The sequence below is a fragment of the Lepidothrix coronata genome, unplaced genomic scaffold, assembly GCF_001604755.1.
Source record: "Lepidothrix coronata isolate B3197 unplaced genomic scaffold, Lepidothrix_coronata-1.0 Scaffold141, whole genome shotgun sequence".
NCBI classification, from domain to species: Eukaryota; Metazoa; Chordata; class Aves; order Passeriformes; family Pipridae; genus Lepidothrix; species Lepidothrix coronata.
The window spans coordinates 467,759-491,894 of record NW_016690321.1 but is presented as its reverse complement, the minus strand read 5'-3'; the positions used below and the strand labels follow the sequence as shown (position 1 = coordinate 491,894).

General features: G+C 43.7%; 1 protein-coding gene across 5 annotated transcripts in view; it reads left to right on the top strand.

Annotated features, from left to right (window-relative positions):
• GRIN2B (glutamate ionotropic receptor NMDA type subunit 2B) overlaps positions 1-24,136 on the top strand; it is a 212,276-nt gene that overhangs the window by 60,549 nt on the left and 127,591 nt on the right. The window contains exon 1 of one of the 5 annotated variants that reach the window (XM_017827685.1): positions 11,883-12,067. The exons of the other annotated variants lie outside the window; for them this stretch is intronic. The gene's annotated coding sequence lies outside the window, so the exon portion shown is untranslated. Of the gene's footprint in view, positions 1-11,882; positions 12,068-24,136 lie in introns of those variants that run through there. 5 annotated transcript variants of the gene reach the window in all.

Here is a 24,136-nt window from a genome sequence, read left to right as displayed (position 1 = left end):
GGAAGGGGACAAAATTCGGTGAGGGTGACCAGAGAGAGAACATGAGCACAAGACTTTCTGTGGTAAACCTTGGAAGAGTACTCTGAATTTCCTGAGGGGAGAAACCACTGAGTCCAGTGAAAGCCTGAGTTTGGTGAGGAATCTGATATGCTGGAAAAGAAGAAATCTGCAAAAAGCTATTTGGCCACCTTCCCTCTTCAAAGTCAGTGTCCACCAAAAATGACACAGGGAACTACTGATTTTGCAGCAAACAGCAATAACCAACACAGTGCCGACATTTGAGAAAAGGGTGAGTGAGAACTGCAGTGCTGCGCTTTACTTTTCAAACGCAATCCCAATAAAGAAGATGCCAGCATCATCATTAAAACTGGGCATTTCTTTGTAGCTGGAAAGAACACTCTTGTAATAGCAGATGATTTTGTTGTCGGCATCAAAGCAAGTGGGATACTTCTTGAAGTGAACTTACACAGAAGTATGTTAGGCTGATGCCAGAAAAAATGACATAAGCCTTGAAAGTAAAACGAATGGAAGGAAGTGATAAAGTAGGGAAATTCAGGATATATGGAAGTGAGTTGGTCTTTTGCAGGGAAGTGGCCGAGTCAAAAGTATGGCTAAAAGCCCAACAACCTTAACAAGGAATGATCTGTAATACTATCATTGTAAGGATCAAAATCAGCTAACCTAACTACCTCAGGGTACCATTTGAGGATATTTTCCTGGGGTGAGGGAAGATGCCTTGCTTACAGGGTAGAGTGGTAGGAGCCAAATCAGCTCATGATTCATGACCCTAGAAAATTCCCTTTTGGTCATAAGTGGAGAGTAAATAAAAGATTTTATTCCTCTGTAAATCATCCGGTGATGAAGTGAAGTGTATAAAGCTGGACACCTAGGATCTTAAAGAGTAAATAAATATTTAAAAATAGATCAGTTCCTGCTGCTGTGAGGGGAGGAATTCTGATATCAAGGGCATGAACTTTTAGATAGTGGAGATTTTGAGCAGCATTAAAACTCCATAAAGCCATTGTCAGATGATCTGAGAAGCTTTGTGAGGAACTACCCACTGTAGTGTGGTAGATACTTTGAAGATTTGTTAATGCAGGTAGATCACGGTATCGCCAATGCTGCCCCAGAGACAAGGAAGAAGTACCCCAACTTTGTAAGAAATAGCAGTGCCTCATTTGGTTCCAACAGTCCAGATCTTGAGAGCACTTCTGTGCAAGATGTCCAGTGAATACGAGATGACAAACTGAAGATTATGTGAAGGTAATTTAGGGATTTAAAAGGAAGTTGAGAGGGACCAGAGAGGTTTTATCCTGAACTCAGAAGAGCAGTGATATTGAAGAGGCTGTCAAAGCTTTTCACACACATACAAAAAATGTAGGCCACGTCAAAGTGACAGAGTTAGAGGTACAAGGAAAACTGGCCCCTTGCAAAGTAGTCACTGATATGTTTTTTAAATTTTTTTTGTACTACCTGGAAAAAGAAACAAAACAACCAACAAAAGAATAAAACAATTCAGTATGTACTTGTCCTAAGCTATTATTCTCACTTCCTCGAGTTAACCTTATTAGAAGACACTCCAGCTAAGTAGGTGATCATGCATACCAAATTTGTTTTTCCAGACACAGTACACCTGACTGACTTAGTAGCATCTGACTATAGGCCAGCTTAGTAGGCATGAATTTTAAGTAGTTTGCATGGATTTTGACATGTAACTGCTAGTTTTCTTCATCCATGATTTAACAGATGGGTTGGAAACCTCATTAAAATAATAAAGAACAGAGTGAAAGGGATGTGGGTTATAGTTTGATGTGTATTAAGCTCTTTTAAATCACAGCATGGCATCAACAGAGTGAGAGTTGCCTCCTGCAGGCTTTTTGTTCAACAGAAAACTGGAGTCCAAAACTGGGGTAAAAGTGACTTGGGATTTGTGGTTAGTTATATGAAGGGACAAGTAAGGCAAAACAAAACGCTCAAAGCATTTGTGGTCTGAGAAATTTCCTTTCTTCATGAAATTATTTTATATGCACACAGGCTGGAGAAGAAAAGCTAGGGGTGGGCCTGGCAACACAGGAAAATACTCTGTTTAGGAGACTGTCAAATCAGGTGGACACTTATGTTGGGAGACAGGTGATCTTCACGCTCCATATGGGAATGCAACAAATCAGTCATTTTGCTCAGCATGGCTTCAGGTGAGTTACAGCCACAGCAGGTGAGAGAGATGTGACCCTAGTTACGATGTGACTGATAGACTCAACACTGCTCTGCACATGGAGAAGAGCTGGTTCACATGATACCACAGGTTGCCTCAGAGAAACTCAATGTGCTTGTTTGAGTAGGCAGTGGACAGGTTGTGAATATGCAAAATTTGGTATTATGTTGATATTTGTTGATTGCTGTTATTCTTATGCTTGCTTGGGAATGGAAGATGTGAGTGTCTGTGCCCTTGATGGGCTCTGACCTAAGCCGGTTAGAACTGGTCCTTTTCCCATCCAGGGGCTCACTTTGGTCCATGCATATCAGATGAGATCTGCCATTTTTTAGTTTTACATTTTTTACATTTTTACAGCAGCTCTGTATCATTGACTGTGGGTGATTTCCAACATGCTTGGAACAAAATTTTCTGACCCATCCTGGTAATGCAATATTCTTTTCCATAATTGTACCAGAGACCAGGGTGTTGGTACAGCAGAGAGACTAGATTTCTCTCTTGCTTTGGATGTGGTAATGCAATATTCTTTTCCATAATTGTACCAGAGACCAGGGTGTTGGTACAGCAGAGAGACTAGATTTCTCTCTTGCTTTGGGTGTGGTCCTTCCCTCAGGACTCATGATGGAGGTAAGAAGTAGTTTTTGCTTTTTTTTGCCTATCAGTTGGGTCCTGACTCTCTCTTGCTTCTTTGGTGGTGTCCCTCTGAAATTTAGACCTTTGATTTCCTGTCTCATTCCTGGGGTAGAGGGTCTAAGCACTACAACTCAAACTCCTTATGATTACCAAGGCTGACTTATCAAGGTGCTGGATGGACCTGTGGTCTTCCAGCCAGTGGAAATGGCTTCTAATGCTTATAGGCTATATTGCTCTGAGATGCTAAAGTGCCAGCTCCACATGCATTGTAGTATACACTTTTCCAGGCACTTAGTGGATTCAGGGAGAAAATAACACTTGTCTTGCATACATCCATTGTTTGACTTATCCCTCCACTTTATGGAGCCCTTACCATGAGTATTTTTTTAGTATGAACCATGGGATGGGAAGCCAAAAAAGCCCCTGAAACCAGAGGAGAAGATTAAGGGGAGCCTGTTCTACATTCTAATAGTTAATTAAATCCTGCACTTTTGAAAGCTGGTATTCCAGGCAGATAAAGGAAGATAAAAGAACCCATTGCATGAGATTACTGCATTTGCACTTTAATACGTTACCAGGTGATATTTTACTTGTGCAATTTCAACTTAAATTTTAACTGTAGCTTTTTCTACTTTTATGTATGGAAGAGGGGGAAGAAAGTGTGCTATTAGTATTTTTCTTCGAAGGATACTTTTACACATTATTATTCAGGGAGGAGTCAAATAGGGTCCTGCTTTTCCTATGTACTGCACCCTTTAATCATCAGAGACACACAAGGAGGTCTGGGGGCTTGTAGTGTGGAGGTGGGTGCTGGGGAGGAGCAGAGAGATGCTTCAGCCACAGAGGGGCCCGAAGGCACAGATTTGCAGAGTGCTGTTTCCATGACAGTGCTATGGAAACCAGGTTCTGCTGCTCACTGCTGCTCAGGGTGGAATTTCAATGCCTCACACAGCCCCGGTACCCAAGAAACAGCAAACCCACAAACAAAACCCACCAAACCTATAGATGCCTCATTAGAGCACGGTTTCTTATTCAGCCTGTACACCCTGCCCATTGCGCTGGGGGAGGAAAGGACGAGCAAGCCCGAATCGGCTAAAATAAGAGCTTGCTACACACTTGTCCCCCACCTACATCTGGGCCCCTCAGAATAGTTTTGGAGGTTCAAGTAAGTTTGATCAGCTCTAGGGTCTTCAATCTGCTGTTAATTGTAGGCTGCTGAATGCAGTCTGGAAGCCCCATGCAGCACTACAGTCTGGAGGTAGAGTGGTTAGAAAGTGGCCCATCAGAAAAGGACATGGTGGTGTTGGTCAACAGCCAGCTGAACATGAGCCAGCAGTGTGCCCAGGTGGCTAAGAAGGCCGATGGCATCCTGGCTTGTATCAGAAATAGTGTGGCCAGCAGGACAAGGGAAGTGACTCTCCTGGTGTACTTGGCACTGGTGAGGCAGCACCTCAAGTACCGTGTCCAGTTCTGGGCCCCTCAATTCAGGAAGGACATTGAGGTGCTGGAGCAAGTCCAGAGAAGGGCAACGATGCTGGTGAAGGATCTAGAGAGTAAGTCCTACAAGGAGTGGCTGAAGGAGTTGGGGTAGTTTAGCATGGAGAAGAGAAGGCTCGGGGGGACCTTATCACTGTCTACAACCACCTGAAAGGAGGTTGTAGTCACATGGAGGCTGGTCTCTTCTCCCAGGCAGCTAGTGACAGGACAAGAGGATGTAGTCTCAAGCTGTGCCAGGAGAGGTTTAGGTTGGACATCAGGAGGAATTTCTTCACAGAAAGGGTGACTAAACACTGGAATGGACTGCCCAGGGAGGTGTTTAAGGAAAGACTGGATGTGGCACTTAGTGCCGTGGTCTAGTTGACATGGTGGTGGTTTGTCAGAGGTTGGACCTGATGATCTCAGATGTCTTTTCCAACCTAACTGATTCTGTGATTCTGAGGGCTAAAGAAGACCCAAAACAAGAAAAGCTCTCTTCTACTCTTGGCTCATCTTCATGTCTTTCTCTGAATCACTTTGGTTCCCCATGCCTCAGTTTCCCAAACTATAGAACAGAGATAATAATGATACCTCCCCATAGGCTGGGCAAGTTTGACTTCTCTGGTCAGTGAAAGCAAGTCCTTGGAGGATTTGGGCTACTGTGAAATTTAGCTAATGTCTGGAAATTAGTTTGAGGCCCCCTGGTGAAAGTGGTTAGATAACTGCCAAATTTTGCCACCTTCCAGATCAACAGCCTTAAAAAGCTTATACTTAAAAGCTAAGACAGGCCTCATCCTTGTGTTGCCTCTGATCTGTGTTTCTTCTGCAGGATGGAGCATGTACACTATGTTGCGGTACATGGAGACTGCAATACAGCAATTTTAATAGCAATACTGGGATCATTAGGTCTGCAATACCAGAAATACCTCTTGCATAGAAAGGAAAAGGAAGATAGCATAAAGGTTGATCTTGGATTTTATAACCTTTCAGTGCTGGCTGACTTTGACCAGTGTAGCTTGAAAGCCAGCAATCAGTTTAACCTACTTAAAATTTATCGGTAATTTGCCTGGAATGCTGCTGAGCATGTCCCTATGCCAGTAACAATGTCCAAACACCCTTTGGTTGGTGGAGGCAAGAGTCAGAAGACACCATAGGGGGCAACCCTCTCTCATCCCACTTCTGCACAAGCAGTGCCAGTTTTGGGCCCTGGAGCTCCTGGATGCCACCTCCTAGGAGCCTGTATCAAGGTGTATCAATCTTAAATTCCCTGGGAGCTGCAAGAGCATCTCTGAGTCATCCCACCACTCTCTGCGCTCTCCCTTCAGCCATCCCAGCAAGTACAGCACACTGTGTCAGGTCAGCAAGAGCAGCCCATGCTTACAGTGAGGCACTGGTTTCTGAGCATGTTCCCTATGGACTGGAAAAGCACAAAGCTGCCTGTGACAGCATGGATGTGCAAAGTTGCAGCTGTGTGGTTTGTGATGCTGCATGGAGATGGAGAGGAAGCAGAGAGGGAAGTGCGGGTGCTGAAGGTCCCACATGCAGGTCCAGTGCTCCATTGGTGAATGCTCCCCATCCATCTGTGTTTCCTTAGCACTCAGAGAGAGCCAGACAGGAGGGACATAGCACCTTACAACCTTTGAGGGCTGTCAGGATGATGGTAATAGCAAGCGATAACTTGCTACAAGAGCTGTCAGCCTTTTAAGTACCAAGCCTATGACAGGATGGTCCATAGTCATATGTTGGGGAGAGGATCTTAGAAAATCCTTGGGGGGCCCTGGCTGTGTTGTCAGAGCAGCATCCCCTCACTTGCCAGGGATGCAGGCAAAGCTGGGGGCATCTCTTATCCTGAGGGCAGCCTTCCCTTTGGAATCATCTGCCCCTCTCCCCCTGCAGAGGAGTTGCCTTCTGCTTAATGAACGCCTGCTTGTAATATTCTGAAACAAGGAGGCTAATCAAAGGCCCCGTTCTGTGGAACAGGGATGCTAAGTGACAAGATTAATTTCAGTAATCAAGCAGCTTAATTTGGACATTTTTTTCCCCTCTTCTGTGTTGCTGATGGAAATTGAGGCAAATCTCATTCTGGAGAGACACTTTTTCTCTGCCTGATAGCATCAACCTCCAGTACTGAAAATGGTTGTGTAGGGATGGGAGGATGGAGAAGAAAGAAGAGGAGGAAGGGGTCACAAAGGACAGTATCAGAGAATATGTGTGGACTGCTATGACTGATGTTTCTCGAGCTTCTTTCCTCTGGAAAGCTCCCAAAGTGTTTTATAGACTGCATCGCAAAGGCTCCAGTCAGCACTGAAATGCAGTCATCTTGGCTGGATTGCAGCAAGTCTTTGAAAGGACATGGAGATTCAGTTGGTTAGATGAGGTCAGTCAGGCAGGAGGCTATGATACCATCAAAAGGAAATCATTAGATGTGAGACTGTGCAATGTGGTGGGACTTACCTGAAATACACTTGTGGCTGAAAGATCTCACCCTTGCAATGAAGAATGAATTAGCCTTCATCCTTCAGTGATATGGAGTGCTGAGGGCCCCTTTCCTCAGCCTGGCCCAGGGCTGGTGCCACCAGCACAGCCTGCTGCAGTGCTGGGAAATGGTTCTTGTCCATCTGCCCAGCCACTGCTGCTGCCACCTCACCTGCCCCAGGTCTCACCTGTGGGATCTTGCCAGACATGATGTTGCTGAGCTCTGGTGTCACTGCAAACTGAGAACGTTTGTCAGTGAGCATCTGGGGCAGCCTCAGCCCATTTTGTCCATTCCCTGATCACAGAAGATAGCGGAGGCAGCTGGTGAGGAGGTTGGGGGGAAAAAAACAAAACAGAAAATGTGATTTATGGTGAGGCAGGAAGAGCTGAGTCCCTGCTCTGGACTCATGAGGAAACACGCTTTAGTTGCAATTTAGACAGGGGAACACAGTCCCAAGTGATATAGTAAAACTAGGACTGGATAAAGCCCTGGAGTGGTGTTTTCTTGGGGGTAGTATTGTGCTGGCCTAAGGGTGAGGTGTGTGCATGGGCAGCCTGGAGAAGAATCTAGTAATAGCTACTTACTCATTCAAATGCCTATGATCTGAGGATGCCTGGACAGGCATACAGTGGTGTGTGACAGAGCCCTCCGGAGCCAGCGGAGTGGGTTTAAGGGAATGATGTCCTTGCCCGAGGCAGTGAGGTTTCAGGTCTGGCAGCTTTCCACGCCAGGCTCTCCAATCCCCCTGGCGATGTCAACGCACTCCTCCGATGCTGGCCCCTCTCTCCCATGACCCCCTCTCCCTTTCACTCCCTGCAGGGGGCATCTTTAACTTGACTGCACCCCCTGCCGTCTTCTGGCAATCAATTTTTCGGAGACTATCTGTGACGTTTTCCCGACCCCCCTCCTTTCCCTCTCCTTCCACTCTCTCCCTCCCTCCCGCTGACTTGTTATTATGTACTGCAGCTGCCCGGAGGATTTTAAATAGACCCATAATCGCACAGCAGCTCCTCTTGGAAGTTTAAATATAACCTCCTTGTTAATCTCGCGTGTGGCAGCAGCACAGCACCTGGGGAAGGGAGGAATGGACAAGCACTAACCCATGGCTTTACATCAGAACTTGGAGAGCTTAGGATTTTCTTTTTAGTGAAATTATCAGGAAATGGCCTTGTTTATTTTAACCAGAATAGTTCCGAGGCTGGTGTAAGATGCCGAACTGATGATTTTTGCAGCACAAAATTCTTTTCTTAGTTACCATCCCAGACACATCACAAGGGAAGGCTGCCCTACAGCTGCCCTCCTGTTTCCCTTGGTTTGGGCCACTGTGTTACCCCTGCTCCAAGAAAGTCCCCTGGGAGGCAGTGAGCAGCTCAGAGCTCCTAAACCCTTTGTCCTCCTGCAACAGTGTTTGTTGTTGCTCCTGCAACAGTCATGTATGTGGCACTGAAGGAGTTGTTTTGAGGAGAGATCTTGCAGGTTATTTCCCAAATTATTTTGTGGTAACAGACTGATTTCAATATAATTTCTAGCTCTCCAATTAACTAACTTACCCCTCAGACTAGAGTATTGTTTGCTGAACATCATAGTTTGGTGACACTACAGAAGAGATCACAATTAATAATGGATTTTCCCAAAGGACCTGTTCTAAAAGAGCAAGTCTAGTGCTCACTTGTCCATTAAATGTAGTGAGACACTTTCAAACAGTAACTGTTGCCCGTTGCTTTAAGCTAACAGGATCTCTACTCTTTCTGGATCTCAAACACAGCCATCTTCTCATACAGAGGGACTGGAGATGTGTGTGAAGAATCACATCCTAACTAGTTCTTGTGTTGTTGGAAGGAGGGTCTAGCTGGCTATTCAGGGATGTGGGTTGTATTTCCTCCCATCTGCTGAGCTGGTGCACAGTGGAAAGTTTGGCACATATCGACACCAGGAAGGTTGTTTGTTTAGTTTATTTTCTGCCTCTGTAAAAAAAACCCCAACCCAAACAAAAAAAAAAAACCAACAAAAAACCCCCCCAAAACCCCAACCAACTAACCAAAAAAACCCCCCAAAAAACCCACAAAACAAAAAACAGGGATATTGTCTTTTAGTTGATGTTAAGCAGTACCCAGAACAAAAAAATGGTACTATTGATGCTAAATTATCCATCCACTCCAATAATCCAGCTGTAGTAAAAGCTGACCTGGAGGACTAATTCACAGCACATAATTTATTCAGTGAATTTAGCTTCTTTTTGTGCTCATGGAATATCAATTGTGCAGATCATAATTTCCACAAATTTATTTGAATTTATTCAGTGAACTTCTTGGAAAATATTTACTCTATGGATTGATACAGACTGCTTTACTTAATTATGGTTGGCCAGAGAGATCTATTTGGTATTGTTTCTATTCTCTTGTTGAATGAGCACACATGCACTTCTGGGTTGAATACTTGGATATGAACGTGGAAGATGTACACTTATGCAAGTTTTTGCACATTTCCATACATGAATATGCAGATAAAACTCCTATATGGGAACACTGATAGCAAACAAACACAGACAAGCCAGGCATAAGTAATTTTATATAAAAAATGTGAATTAATATTTTTAAAGGGCCTAAATTACTAGGACAAAAGCCTAATTTTACAGCAAGGTAACCTGGTCCTCAGTAAACATCATCTTGAATGGCAATAATAACTTATTGAATCAGAACCTAATAATTTACCTCTTTGCTTCTTTCTGCTGCTCAGTGCAATGATTTCCTGCAGTAATATAGTCCCCAGCTTGGACATATATTGTATGAAGATTGTTTTTTATTTTAAACTGGCTGTATACATGTGACACTTGCTGTTAATGTGCTTGTGTCCTGCAATGGGTAGTGTTTGTCTGAATGGGAGACCTGATTTTCTCACTTCAATTAGTTACCTGTTTCTAATCTGTCTCCCTCGCTCCCTCTTCTCACCTCAGAAATGAGATGTAGTGTGACTAAACTGGAACAATCTAAACCACTGAACTATAAATGTTTCCAAATATTTGGCTCTGGTTTATGGTGTAGAACTGTGAGGGATCATTTTCATAAGGACATTTGTGCACACTTGGGAGTAGCCTAGCGTGATCGACACAAAGTGTAATAGGGAACAAGCAGGAAGAACTGGACATTCTTTAGGACCACCATATAGAAGTAAGCTGAAATGCACCAGTGTGGAGTCTGGGAACATGCAGATAGACAGGTGTACAGTGCCTGGTTTGGGGCCATGTGGTAGAACCACACTAGATCTGAAGGACTTGGGCAGCAGAAATTGTTTGGAGAGTGCAACACTTAACATATTTCTCTTTCTTCCTGCTGGTCTGGAGGACTATGCACAGTATGCTAACCTGTATAGAAAGATTCTTTGTTACTCCCACTAATTGATCCTAGAAACAATAGGATTAACAGTTAGAAGCAAATGAAAAAGAGAAAAAGTGGGAGTATTATTTGCTGATGTGATAACTGAGCCTTCACTATGAGACATCAGCATAAAAGGCAATTGTATTCCTAGGTGCCAGGCAGGATATTCCCTGCCAAGGCAGGGAAGTGTCAGTATCATTGTAGAAGTCTCTACTGTAATTTCCTTTGTGTATAATTCTGCATATAATTCCAGTTATCCCAATTAAAGCAAAATGGAGTCAGAAAAATATTTGCTTGATAGAGGGAGGGGAGAACACATTTTACAAGAGGAGAGTAAGGCAGTGTAACTTATCTAACCTGGCAAAATGTGATCTGAGAAAATATAAAAGGCTGCCTTCCATTAAAACAAGAGTGAGGTGAAAATACCCTGACAGTAGAAGCACTCTTCAAGGTAAAGAGCTACTAGGTATTGACTGGCTAGGAAAGGCCTTCAGCAGAAAGTCATCAGTACAGCAACTTTCAAATCTCATGGGAGAGCAAGAAACCTAACTCCTCTTCTCTGAGAGCATGATTGGTTCCTGAAAAGAGTAAATGGAAAGGCTGTCTGGGAGACCAGGGCTGGGACATCCCTTCCAGACTGCTGTTCCTTAATTATATCAAACCCCATGTAGGCACTCTGTTCTTCAGAATTAAAAGGACCTTAAATCAGTTTAGTTCAATTTTCTTCTAAGGGTTGCTTTAATTTGGAAGAACTGTGTCCATTCAAGGCTAATGTGATTTAATGAATTCATGCTAAACTCACAACTTAAGTAATTTGGATTAATTTTCCCAACCATTCCTCAGCAGACAACCCTTAAGATATATAGTAGAAATGGCAAAGAAATCTCGAGCACTTCAGTCCTGCTTGTGATTCAATTCTAAGCTGACAATTAGATTTTCTGACTGCAGACGGCCTGAAGAAACATCCGGCCATGTCTAACATGCCTCTCCCTGGAGAGGTGTTGAGGAGGGTGCAGCTTCCAGACCCAGTGTCTCAGCTGTTCTCTTGTGTTTTCCCTCCCTACCATGGGGGCCAAGCAGAGCAGTCTGGCGATATCCTTTTTTGGAAAGACTATTAGTGCCGTCCCACAGGAAAGTGGGCTATATGGGACAGCCTGTTCTGAAAGGTGGAGTTGGCTTTGCTTGTAAGTGGCATTGACCCAGAGGAGTGTTGACTGTTTGGGTGTGTACTAAGGAGCTACCTGCACATAGAAAAAAAATCTCTTCTTTAAATTCCCTGAACTGCACTCCATTGCTTATCCTTGCCAGCTTCTAGGAAAGAAAATGTGTTTCTCTGTAATGCTGTTCTGAGGGGTTTATAGCTCGTATGTGATGGGAGGTATTATTTCTGTCACTGCTATTACTTGGAGCATCTTTATTTGCCGGTTTCTGGCAGGCACATCATGAGCGGGAAATCTGTGAGCCCTAATCTGCTGGGCTTTGGAAGGCACATGAAGGGTCACCGCCAGCAGCCCTGGCCGCGGAAGGTAGTGGCGGTGAGAGGATTTAGCGGTGTTGAGCACGGCTGCCACCACTGTGTGAGGGAAGGGACCGTGCTGCCGTGGCTCTGCACGTTGCCATGGAAACAAAGCTGGATCCTAATCGGAATGCGCGTGTACGTGGATGTGAATCCACTGTCTGCTGTCCTTTTGGCCTCCTGCTGCCCCTGTCCTAGTACGGTCATGACTGCCCTGTGCCCAGTGGCTGGGAGAGGAGCTGATGTGGAGGGACCCCTGGGGCCTGGGGGGTGTAGGAGAAGGCACCAAGGAGAAAAGGTTTAAGTTGTTCCCTGGGCATGGAGAACAACCTCTGTTGAGGTGGTGAGGGCAAGGGGAGCCTGAGGAGCAGGCAGCAAGGGTAAGTCTCCCATGGCAGCTGTTGTGGGAAGCGCTCTGAGATATTGGGTGCCTAGACACTGCAGGGAGGGAAGGAGTCTTGAGAAGGTCATAGCTTGATGTGTGGACCCATAGGTAGCACCCAACAGGCTAGCTCCAGGAGTGGTACAATCATATCATCACAAATTTAGCTCAGGGACTGTACTGAAACCACTCTTCAGCTTCAGGGATCCAAACTAATACTTCTGCAAGGTGTTGCTGTGCCTTGTGGGCTTAATTAGGTTGTTCAGGTTAGCTCTGGCATTTCTGAGGTAGGGCTGTGGCATTATACAATATAGGCATGTTTTGAGAGGTCTGAAGATGTGAGAAGGCTATTGCTGGGCAATTGAAGCAATTTTACAGTGTGCTTAAAACAAGCTTATGCAAAAATGGGTGAGCAAAGATACCTCGTTTATGGGATTCACTCTGCGCTGTGAGCATCAGCTGAGATGAAAAATTTGCTAACTCATTCAGTACCTAGAGGAGAGCATTCAGGGAAACCTAGAAGCTGTAGTAAAAGCTCTTGGCACCTCAAGAGGCAGTAATCTACCTTCTGAGTCCATAAGGACTGCAAGATACTTTTAAAATCTGAGAAGGTGGTTTGGTGCAAACTGTAGGATCGAAGGTGTTGCCCACTTACAGTCCTGAAAAATCCCCTAGCAAAATTCCCCAGCAATGGAACTGATTTATGTCTACTGTCCATATCCCAGCAAGAAGGATTATGACCAGTCTGCTTAAAGTCCTCCAGCTGCTTCCCTCAGAAATGCTGTTCATGTTAAGTTTAGACTATAAACTGTTGCGCAGCATCACTGTGCACTGTTAAAATGCTGCTGTCAGTGTGCTTAGAGGAGCGTGGGCTTCCTTTGTCCAAGTCCAAGACACACAACTGATTTTGCGTAAGGAAGTAAACTGCCCTGTTTAGAGGAGCCTTGAGAAAGGTAGAGTCCAAGGCCAGGAGGGCTTGTATGATTAAACTGTTGAAACAGACATACTATTGCTTCTGGAATGAAGTGAAAATCTTCTGGGGACCCAACAGCTGATGAATACCAATGAAACACAGAAATTATCAATGGACTGTGCAAAGTGCCCCCCAGAAGACAGCTGTAAGGAAACTCATATGGGTTTCCGGCCTTGTAAATTTCCCTGTAAAAAAAGATTTAGGATCCTCAGCCTTTTATGTAGGGATGAACTATGTACATTGTAAAACCTACAAATATGTTAAAATATTGCATACTTTTCTTTCCTTGGATATCCTAGAGTTACAGTATAAAGAGAGATTCTGTGGGAAGGCCAGTGAGGGGTACCTGGAAAGGTGATGTTTTTCCACTGATGAATAGAGAGGTTTGTCCATAGCCTACTCTGAAAGCACTGAATACGTGCCTGAACGTATTTTCACTTCCATCTAGAGTGTATGATGGGACTTCGAAGTTAGTGGGATTAGCCTGAGGAATGAAAGCAGAAAGAGATCTACTATCAGCCCTTAGAAATTGCTGAGTGACATAACAAGAGCAGTTTGATACCAAATGAGCTGTAAAGCACTGGGCTGATATCTTCCATCCAGTGTGCTTCATTCACCAAGCTTGCCCACTCTGCAATGCTGCATGGCTTGAAGAGCGCTGACACTGAGATAGTAAACGCACATAGCTCTTAAACTCTGCTTCTTCTACTCCTACCACATAGAAGAGGAGAATGTCCTCTGAGATAAAAGGTGCACAGCTACTGCTGCAGGCTTTTATGCAGTGCAGACCTAGTGTAGGAATGTACACATCCTGCAGGCACTGAGATAATGAAAAGGTTGAGCTCCTTGCACTAGCCACTGGCCTTGAAGGAAAGTTTTTTCAGCTCAGTACTTCTCAGGAGGAGATATTCAGAGGTTTGATATGAAAAAGAGAAAAGGCACTTCCTACTAGTAAAAAAATTTATCTTGAAGGTAGATGACCAGAGTGATGACTTTGTATCAGCTTCCAGAACTGCCTATCTGCACCCTGAAATAAACTGTTGTGTGGCTAAGCCCTTTCCACAAGTATTCCCTCTTATGACCTGCCTGAAAGAAAGACGAATTTGATTATTTTTTTTAACCCTTTTGGTGTATATTAATTAGATGAATACTTGCCTCCATGGAAGGTGAGTCCTGAAGGACTGTATTTTGTCAGGAAGAATAAAGTGTGTTAAGAGCATGTCCTGAGTGCTTTCGCCCACAATTTGAAGCTATCTTCCTCTGGGCTGTGCCTAGGGCTGTGTAGTGAAGCAGCCTATGTAGTTCATGGCTTCTCTCTGAGAACACTAACTAGAGGCTTTATTAGCTCTAAATGCATGTGTGGTGATGTAGACATTGCTCTTCAGTAAGGCTGGACTGCACCATCACCTTATTTCATAGGGATCATTGTCAGATGCTAATCCACTTCAGGTGCTTCCAGCCTGAGTTGGAGTGTAGCTGGCATATTGGAGGTGAGACAATTTGCATATCTTGAGACATCCTGCATGTAATTGCCTATGTACACATGCACTTGTATATATGTATACAGACAGACACAAACACACCTGCATGGACTGCACCATCACCTTATTTCATAGGGATCATTGTCAGATGCTAATCCACTTCAGGTGCTTCCAGCCTGAGTTGGAGTGTAGCTGGCATATTGGAGGTGAGACAATTTGCATATCTTGAGACATCCTGCATGTAATTGCCTATGTACATATGCACTTGTATATATGTATACAGACAGACACAAACACACCTGCATGCACTGAGGAGTCTGGAGTGCAGGAAGACAGAAAATGAGTCCGAGTGATACAAACTGGAAGGAAAAGACAAACAGCACTCAGCCAGTGCTTCTTTCCTTGCAGTCAGTGCAGTGCTGGACATGGCTTTTTCTTTCCCCTCTCATATGGTCGTTTGTTCATCTTTTGTCACGGGCCCTAGCCAGGCAATGTTCAAACTGAATAGCTCGTTTCTCCCCTGCTTGCTGTAGCTCCTGCTGATGCTTACATCTACTTCCCACTGCCCCATTGTGCCAGCGTGTGCGGTGAAGAAAGAGGACAGACGGGAGATACAGGAAAACAAGATGCATTGGCTTTGCCTTTGAGTCAGTCAAAGAGCTATTTCTATACCTTACACATCTCACTCTGGATTTTATTCTCTTAGATGCTTTTGTTACTCTTATTATTAATGGCCAGCAGAGGCAAAGTCTTTTGCTGCTCCATCATTCCCTTTCTCTGCTGTGCTGATCCTCGACAGAAATCTCAGTGTCTTGTGTGCGTGTGTGATCTTGAAAAAGATATGACAATTCAGTCTCAGCCGTGGGTTTTGTTTAAAAAAGTACAAAGTCTAATATAGATAGAAAAATTTGAATTCAAGTACAAAAAGAATATCTTATTTATTGTACTGTTGCTGTTAAGTCATGCCAAGGGCATAGTGAATATATAGAAGGCACCTTCTATTAATGTGCAGATAAGTATAGAAAAAAAGTGAATTTAATTATGTGTGCTTCAGCACAGAGTTAAACTGACTGGAAATGGTCTCCTCGATTTTCATCATCCAATCAAAAAGAAGTACAGAACTGAAACTCATAGCATCCTTATTGCAAAGTCAGATGGACCAACTCCTTCTCCCAAATCCTCTTCATCAAACCCTGAGGAGTGTAAATGTTTTCGTGCCTAGATCACAGAGATGGATATAATGGTCTTAACATCACCAGGCACTGTTGCAACCATGACTGTGAAGTACTTCAGGAACTGTGGGGAAGATTTCAGGCTCTAGCTCTGCAAGTCTCCTGTGGTCCAGTCTTTTACCAAGAATAATTTCCAATTCCTTGAGTTCAGAAATGGCTTTTCCATCAAAAGGGAGTTTGCCACAATTTCTTTCTCAGTCTCATAACAGCAAGGGCCATGACAAACAGCTATTAATCATCAGGGCAAAGAAAAGGAATGAAAGAGCTATGATCCCAACAGAAAAATACTAGGAAAAAATAATTCAGCAGCAGTGGATTTGGCAGAAGATCCTGCATATGTTTGGATGATCATGTGTGCATGCAGGGGACTTCATATATTTGCGAGTTTTTTTGTCTGTAAAGCTGTAGGAAACTTCCTGTTGAGTTTCTGAGACAATAGATGGGAGCTTAAGAAGAACATTTGAGAAGGAAGCTTCTTTCCTTTGTAATATCTGTGTAAATAACTCCATGTGGTTTATTGGTCTCAGAGTTTCCACACTACGGAAGAGGAGAATAAATAATCATTTAAAGCTTTGTGAATCAATTCAATAAGCAAGACAGGCATGACAGCAGCTTCCCTGCAGGGGCACTGCTTACTGGTTGTTTAGGAAGGAGAGCTTGGTAGAGAGAAGATAGGTGCTGCCATGCTTTCATCCACCCTGGAGCACAGGAGGTAACTTAACTATGGCCGAAGCAAGCTCTAATGGGGATCAGGTCTTCAAGCATGAGGGAGGGAGGCTGCAATATTAAAATCCATATCGCTTGTTCCAGCCAAGGACTCTCATAACACACTTCAGTGATACAATAGCTTTCCAAAGCAGGGGCTAAAGCAGAATCTGGGTCCAGTAGGTCAGGAATCCACCTCTGGTTCTTCTCCTCAGGCTTCAAGAATCTCCACCTAGGTCTGAAACCAGAATAAGAGTCACCAAGATGGCGCAGACTGCAATTTGAACTAGTTAGCTCTCCTGACTTGGCAACTCTAGTGGACGTGACCTGGAGTTTCCACACAGTGTTGATGAACAGATACCTTAGGGCCAGTTCATGGTTTCTGTGCCTCCTGTTGCCTGGTGCACACATATACGTTCTATGCTAATGAGACAGATGCTTGCCAGCAGCATGTCCAAACAAAAATGGACCAGGGTACTGTTTCTTCATTTTATGCTGAGACTATTTTTACTGTTCTGGCAGGTGGTAAAATCCCTCTTAAAATGAAACCACACAGAGCTGCTTTCTTTCCTGGTATAGAGTGTTGCCTAAAACTGGCACTTAAAAGAAACCTCTGAGACTCAATTTGTGGGTTTTAGAAATCAAGGCATTCTTTAATTGGCATTGGGTGCACTGGTCATCACTTTGCCAAATGCACACTGAGGCATCTTCACTACAGTTTATATGTCAGCATTACATGATAATTTATTTTTTGTTCCCTGCATTCCTGTTACATACTCATGACATTTCCCAACACTTATTAGTACATATGCATATCCTTATAAGGTCTCTGAGGGTCTTCATTGAGGGTCTTGGTGGTCTTTGCTGTCTGAAGTTCCCCAAAGTTCTAAGTGACCCCCTCGTGAACTTCTTCAAGACAATGCACCTGGAAAAAACTAAGGGCCGGCTGCCTCGGTTCCCCTCTTGTTTCTTTAAATCACTTGGCTCAGCTATCTGTAGGTTCTATGTTGTAAATACTATCAGTTCTTGTTACATCTCCAAACCCCGACATCAACAGAGCAAGGATTTGACATTGCTCCTGTCCCAGCTCTTGCTGTAAAACGCAGGTTGAAGTGAGCTGGAGTGAGTGAGGTCTGGGAGAGCCCAAGGCAGGAAGGAAGTGTACTCTGTGCAAGCAGCACCTCCTTTCCAAAGTGATAGAATCTGATTTGGAGGGTTCTGCAGAGGGTAGCATAGATCCTCACGGTTTTAGAAAGCTGTGAGTATGAAATGGCTGAATCCTTACTCCGAGGCTCAGGAGGAGAAAAGGTGAGCTCCCTTCTTTCCCATCAGTCCCCTTCCCCAGCACCTCTGCAGTCCCAGCAGGCTGTCGGGTGATGAGCCACGCTTTGCGGTCTGAGTAGCGACGCACAGCCCCAGTCTTCACGGCCCCAACGCCGATGGGCCGTGCTGTGCCGGGCCATGCCGTGCTGTGCCGGGCCATGCCGTGCTGTGCCGGGCCATGCCGTGCTGTGCCGGGCCGGGCTCCGCAGCGCTGCGGGCGCCGTGCTGCCGGCGGGATGCCGGCGGCCAGTGCTTACGGCCACGGCGGCATTTCGTGTCCGCGGTTGCCACGGAAACTTCACTGCCGAACTAGGACCAGAGCAGTGGGGCAGGGTCGCTTTTTTTTTTTTTTAAATCTTCTTTAGGACGTAGATCAGAATATTAATTATGACCCTCTTAGAGAAAAGGCAGCCAGGTATGAGGCAGTGGGAAATCTGGAGTGTCTCGGGTGGGAGCGGAAGGCTTAGCAAAAGTTATTAAAAAGCAAAGCCTTGCCGGTGACTCTCAAGGTACAGAAAGGACTCGCTTTCTAAACTCCTTTTCAGAAAAGGGTTTAGGTGCAGCTGAATTCTATCTTAACCTCAGACTGTGTTAATGGTTTAAATTTAAAGGAATTATAGAGATGTGATTAAACAACTTTTGTCCTGCAGGTTTTAATGATTGGCAAAATGACAATATTTATATAAAATAAATAATTTATTTTATACAAATGAGCAGACAAAAGATCTTAATCAGAACTATTTACTACACAATATAAACACTGAAAATCTAATAGTAGAGTATAATATAGCATAAAGTAGTATAGTGCACGGTAACAAAGCACTTATCGAAGTAGTTATATTAAAGCTAGCAAAAAGAAATAATTTTTAAGGAGACATCTCATGTAACTCACCCATGCCAATGTTCGTGGGGAGATCTCTTTTTCTCAGCCTTGAGTAACTTTGGAGGGTGTCCCCAGCCAAGGGAGGAATCTCCACCCTTACACTCAAGAAAGGTTATGTTAGAAGAACCTGACTGCATGAGAGGGGACTGGACTTTCATAGTATAAAGTGATTGACTGCTAGTCACACATTTAAAAGCCAGCTGTGAGCTTATCTGTCAAATCAGACTTCCAAAAGCAGAGTGTGTATTGAAAGTTTGATGAACCAGGATGGTTTTAGCATAATTAACACCAAGACAACACCCTGGCTCCAACAGTTGATCCTGCATGATAGCTTGACTGGATTTTATATCTTGTCAGGGTGGGTCTGTCCTGCCACATGGAGCCTGTGAAATCTAGTCAGAACTCAGCTCTTGGTCCACTCGCTAGAGAGATCTCCTGTTTTAAGTGAGCATTTTGTTTAGTTTTGTTTTTCTTTTGAGTAACAGAATTGCCCATTTACTGCTGGCCAGGATGGATGAGGCTGAAGCCTTTCCTTGCTCCTTGCCTTAAGGAAAGCAGAGGGCACATCCACATGGACTTTGCCTTCAGTTGCTCGCTCACTTGCCCTCTAAGGCAAGTCAACTCTGATCCAAAGGGTATGAAAGTTATATCAGTATGTTAAAAATTATCTAAACTGGTCAATAATGCCAGTCTATGAGAAAAGATGAAGTCTTGACACAATATTACTTTAAACTGACTGCTTCAGCTGTAGTCCATCCAGCTAAGAGCATAGGCACAGCCAACTTCACTCTGCCCATAAAGGCTGACTAGAACTTGGCATCATGACGAATGCAGGTGCCCTCTGTTAGGACATAGAACAACTAACAGTTTAGCCTGCAGAAGGTTAATGATTAAATAAGCAAGGCAGAATTTGAGAGAGAGGAGATGTCACTGCTTTATGAGACAGAAGAGGAATGGAGGCACTCACAGAACACACTCTGACCTATCTACAGCAGGGCCACAGTGAGAAAAGATCTTAAGCTCCTGAGAGGCTCAGAGGGCATTGGATGCAATGCTGGACTTCCAGGACTTATCTAAATAGACTCTGTGAACCTTTAGAGGTTCAGCTTATATTAAGGTTTGCTCATAATAAGAGACCAAAGGCATACTTGATGAAATGGATGAGCAGTTAATTTAGAAATGATAAAAAGAAATAGTATTTCACCCTGGATAGTTGATTTGAGAAATTTATTCAATGAGATCTTGCCAAATACTGTGACTGGACTTTTTTAAGAGTACTGGATAGTTTTATGGCTGCTGTTGATTAATAATGCTATATCAATGTCATCTCATTCAGCTTACAATCAAAATTCAGTCCTTACTCTGGATGGAAAGACAGCCAGAAAAGAAGACCCAGGCAAACACCATGATGTAATCGGATGGATGAGTAATGGGGCAGTCTGACTTTTCTCTGTTTTGGGCTGGCAATGTCAAGATATTAAGCCAGACTAGTGGGCTTGGCTGAGCTGGGACAGAGAACCTGGTCCTGGGCTGTCCAAATTGCCAGCATGGTGTTAACATGGTGCCCGGTGGGCGGAATCTACCCAGAGTGGCCAGTGGTTTAATCCATCCATATATTCTCATCAAACAAGGAAATACACACATACAGAGGTGAAAATGGAAATGTAACAATCCTGGTGTGAAAACTGTTTATCCTGGCAGCTTGCTAACTGCCATTTCTCTGCTGTGGAAAAATGCTGGCATCCATATATGATGTTCTGAGAAGCTGGTACGGCATAGCATCATACATTAGCCTGCTTTGATCAGTGATTGTTAATAAAATTCACAAATGTTACACCCTCTCTTTAGCCAGACAACTGAATTTCTCTGAATTGTGTATGCCAGACAGTCACTCTGCAATGTTTGACTTTCATCTGTTTTATCAACTGCATATGGTATGGAGTGAAACAATACCAAGAACAAGATTACAGAATCTAGGGGTATCTTGTGTTTCCCCTGCTGCAAAGGGTTTTGAATGAATGATTTCTGAAGACCTTTAAGTGGAAAGTGGAAATCACTTAGCTTTTTTTCAGCCCTTGAGTCATCTTTAATTGGAGACCTTTTTATTGCAGCTCTCAGGAACTCTTTGGTGCTAGAGCACTTAGACAGTTGCCTCTGGGTTAGGACTCTACAGCAGATCTGTTTCCACTGCTACAGAGAGATTAATGTCCAAGCCATGACTGGGGTATAGGTATATGATGATACTTATGTGTGTAGTTAATATCATTATACATGTGAATCTTGGAATATTTGTTATCATTTACCAGGGTAACAGAACTGAACTACACTAGCAACTCTAGGTTTGTTATTGCAATTAGTAACCATCAAGGATTGTAGCTTCCAGAGAAGATCTAGGGAGTCAACAACCATTCTCCTAATTAATTTATCACAGTATATCCTGCCTGTTTTTCTATCAGTGGGGACACTGAACTGTGTCTCTTGCTTTCACTCATCCACCCATTTCTGTAACCATCATCTGAGCTATGTATCCTTCTGTCAAATAAGTCCAGTGTGTACAGTAATTATTATGAGAACAAGGGAGGCAACTGATAAATTATATGGGTATGTAAACCACATTTCTGCATCTAAAAAATTTGAACTTCCTACTGACAGCACGCTCCCAGGGCAGCTTGGAGGATTTTCACCAGGAATGATCTATCCATCAGTGACTCAGAACACTGGGAAAGGATTGCAGGAGGTGATGTGCTATGCAAGTCAAAATCAGTAATAACCCAGGGAACCTGTTCCAGTAAGACAGTAAACTTTTGAAATCCTTCTAAATAGTATCAACTAGGCAGTGATTAAGAAATGACACAATTCAACGTGCTCCAACTTTACTTTGAGTAGGTTTTGCTATGAATATGTGTATTTGTGGAAATGTGATTGTGTATGTGTGTGTGAGATGCAGAGATGCTGTTCTAGATACCATGAGGACATTACACTAGGTATGTAGTGTCATCATGTTCTTATAGTCCCTACTGCAAGCATTCGAGGAAAGGACTCACACAGCATGATACAGCACATAATATTAAAGCCAAAGTTTTATTGTATTGCGTTGTTGAAAACTAAATTAAAAAATTAAATTTGTGGAGAAAAAACCAAACAGGCAGAAGATCCTGTCTGTAGGCTAGCCTGAGGCAGTAAATGCATTTGTGGTAAGAATAAACAGGAGTAAATGAACACTTAAGCAACAAAGATCTTGATTTTCTGTCAGATATGTTATAACAAATGGGAGTCAGAAATATAGCAAATTTAATTATAAGACGTTGAACTGTTGCAGTATTTTCCATCATGGAGAACAAAACTCCCAGTGAATCAAGTATCCCACTAGGACTGTGACAAATAGGTACACAGTGGTGTCTCAATTTTGAAAAAAAGAAATACACAGGTAGGGAAATGAAAGCCTGTGTTTTCCCAGAAGTTATTTGGTGCTTGCTTGCTCCTTTCCCTCCTGCCCAGATTGTGTGGTAGGCAGGGCTGAAGTATAAACAAGAGGCAGGCCTCTGTGATTTGGCTGTAGATCATGGAGGAATTTTGCAAATCAAGACTGTACTAAAGACACATGAACAGCTTTTCTTCTAAATCAGGAAGATGAGAAGAGGGTTTTGGAAAGTGATAGTGGCCTGAGTCATTAGGATCTGATAGGATCCCCTTTGCAAACTGGAAAGGAAGGACAGATCCCAGTTGTTAAATTATGGCTGCACACGAAGCTTAATGAAGCAGCAAATGGGGTTAGATATACTGATGTTCACAAAAGCCTAACAAAAATGGGCTACTCCCAGAGTAGCACAAATTGAATTTCTCCTGCACCTGTGTGGAAACAGCAGACTAGGACATTTTGCAATGACATGGTATATTTCTCCAAATCCAGGAATCAAATAAGTGCTTTTGCTCCTTACTCAAATTCCTTGCTCATAACTTGACACACCTGGCTTTTGTGGGGTCTGGCACTTTGATTGAAGCTAAAGGACCTTGACACCAGTAGCAAAAATCTGTTCATGGCCCAGCATGGGTCATAGAACCAGATTACATTGTGGTAGGCTACACAAAGGAAACCCAACATGCTGATCCTCACTCCCCAAGTCTATTGGCTCAGTGGAAAGCTTGCCAGTTCCTCAAGATGATTGGACCGCTGCAACTGTTTTTGGGGATCTTGCATGCCCCTGCTTTATGGATATTCTCTGGTCTGCCCCCTGCTGAGAATCAGTTTTGCTCTGGATAGTAAGATGCTGTTTGTAAGGCAGTAATTGCTTTTGCTCGCCAGGGGAATCTAGAGTGGCTATAAGGAAGGAACTTGTGAGAAAAGCTCCCTAGGGACCTCTCCTGCCACATCTGAGGTAAATGGCTCGTTAAATGGCAGTGATTGGTTTTGAATGGTGCAGCTGCAGGAGGGCTCCTGGGAGAGTCACCTGCAGCCTTGCCAAGGACTTACATCTCCACTGAGTTTTGGGTCAGACCTGGCCTGCCTGCAAGTCTGAAGAACTTAGAAGTGTTGGCAATAGTACTTGGTTGCTCTCTAAACCCTGTGCCAACTCTGCAAACTTTCATCCACTCATTAGCCACCAGTCTTCAAGAGGAGGTTTCATGGTGAGTGTGTTTGCACCTTCACCATGTGCAATTCAACCTTCTTGTATTAGGGGTTAAATGTGCAAGAGGAGGAGGCAATACTTATTCCAGCATTGGTAAACTTGGAGCAGATTTCCTGTGGGAGGCCATCTGTCAGCTGGGGAGCGATGCTGTGTCAATTGATCAGCTCCACCTCCAGCTCAGCTGGGCAAACTACAGATCCCTGACCTTGCAGGGTGACAGTGGGGCAGAATTGGGATCTCTGGAGGCACTGAGATCCTGTAATGGAGCCTCTGCTCTTTCAGAGTGTGTGAGGGACACCCTGCAGAATCTTGCTTTCTCTCGCAGCAGTTAGCTAGGGAAAGCCTGATCTTGCAGGTGAAAGGGCTATAGGACAAAGACAAGCTTTTTCCTGAAGCCAGGGGATTGTATTTCATCTGGATGATGTCCAATACAAGGGACTTCTGATTTGAGCTCAACCTATCCCTATCCCAAATTTAAATCTGTCTCCCGGTGGTGATGTTGAACCATGTTTTGGCTGTTTCAAGGTAAAAAAGGAAGGTGGAGAACGTGAAATTTCTGCAGGAGAAAAATATGAGCTTGTAATATTCTGTAAAACCTTTAAAGTCTAGAAGGATAAAGTACTCCTTTTTGGTTTTAGGCTGTAACAAAGCAATAATGATTCTATAGGTTATATGTGTGTAAAAATGGTAAAACCATCTTAGATCTATCTCCTAATTTAAAAACTTTGGCATAATGCCACAGTGAGGTCAAATTCATGTTCTTTCTGATAGCCCTGTAGTTCTCTATCCTCTCTCCTCTTTTTCCTTGACTTTCCATCAGACATGCTCAAAAACAAGGAAAA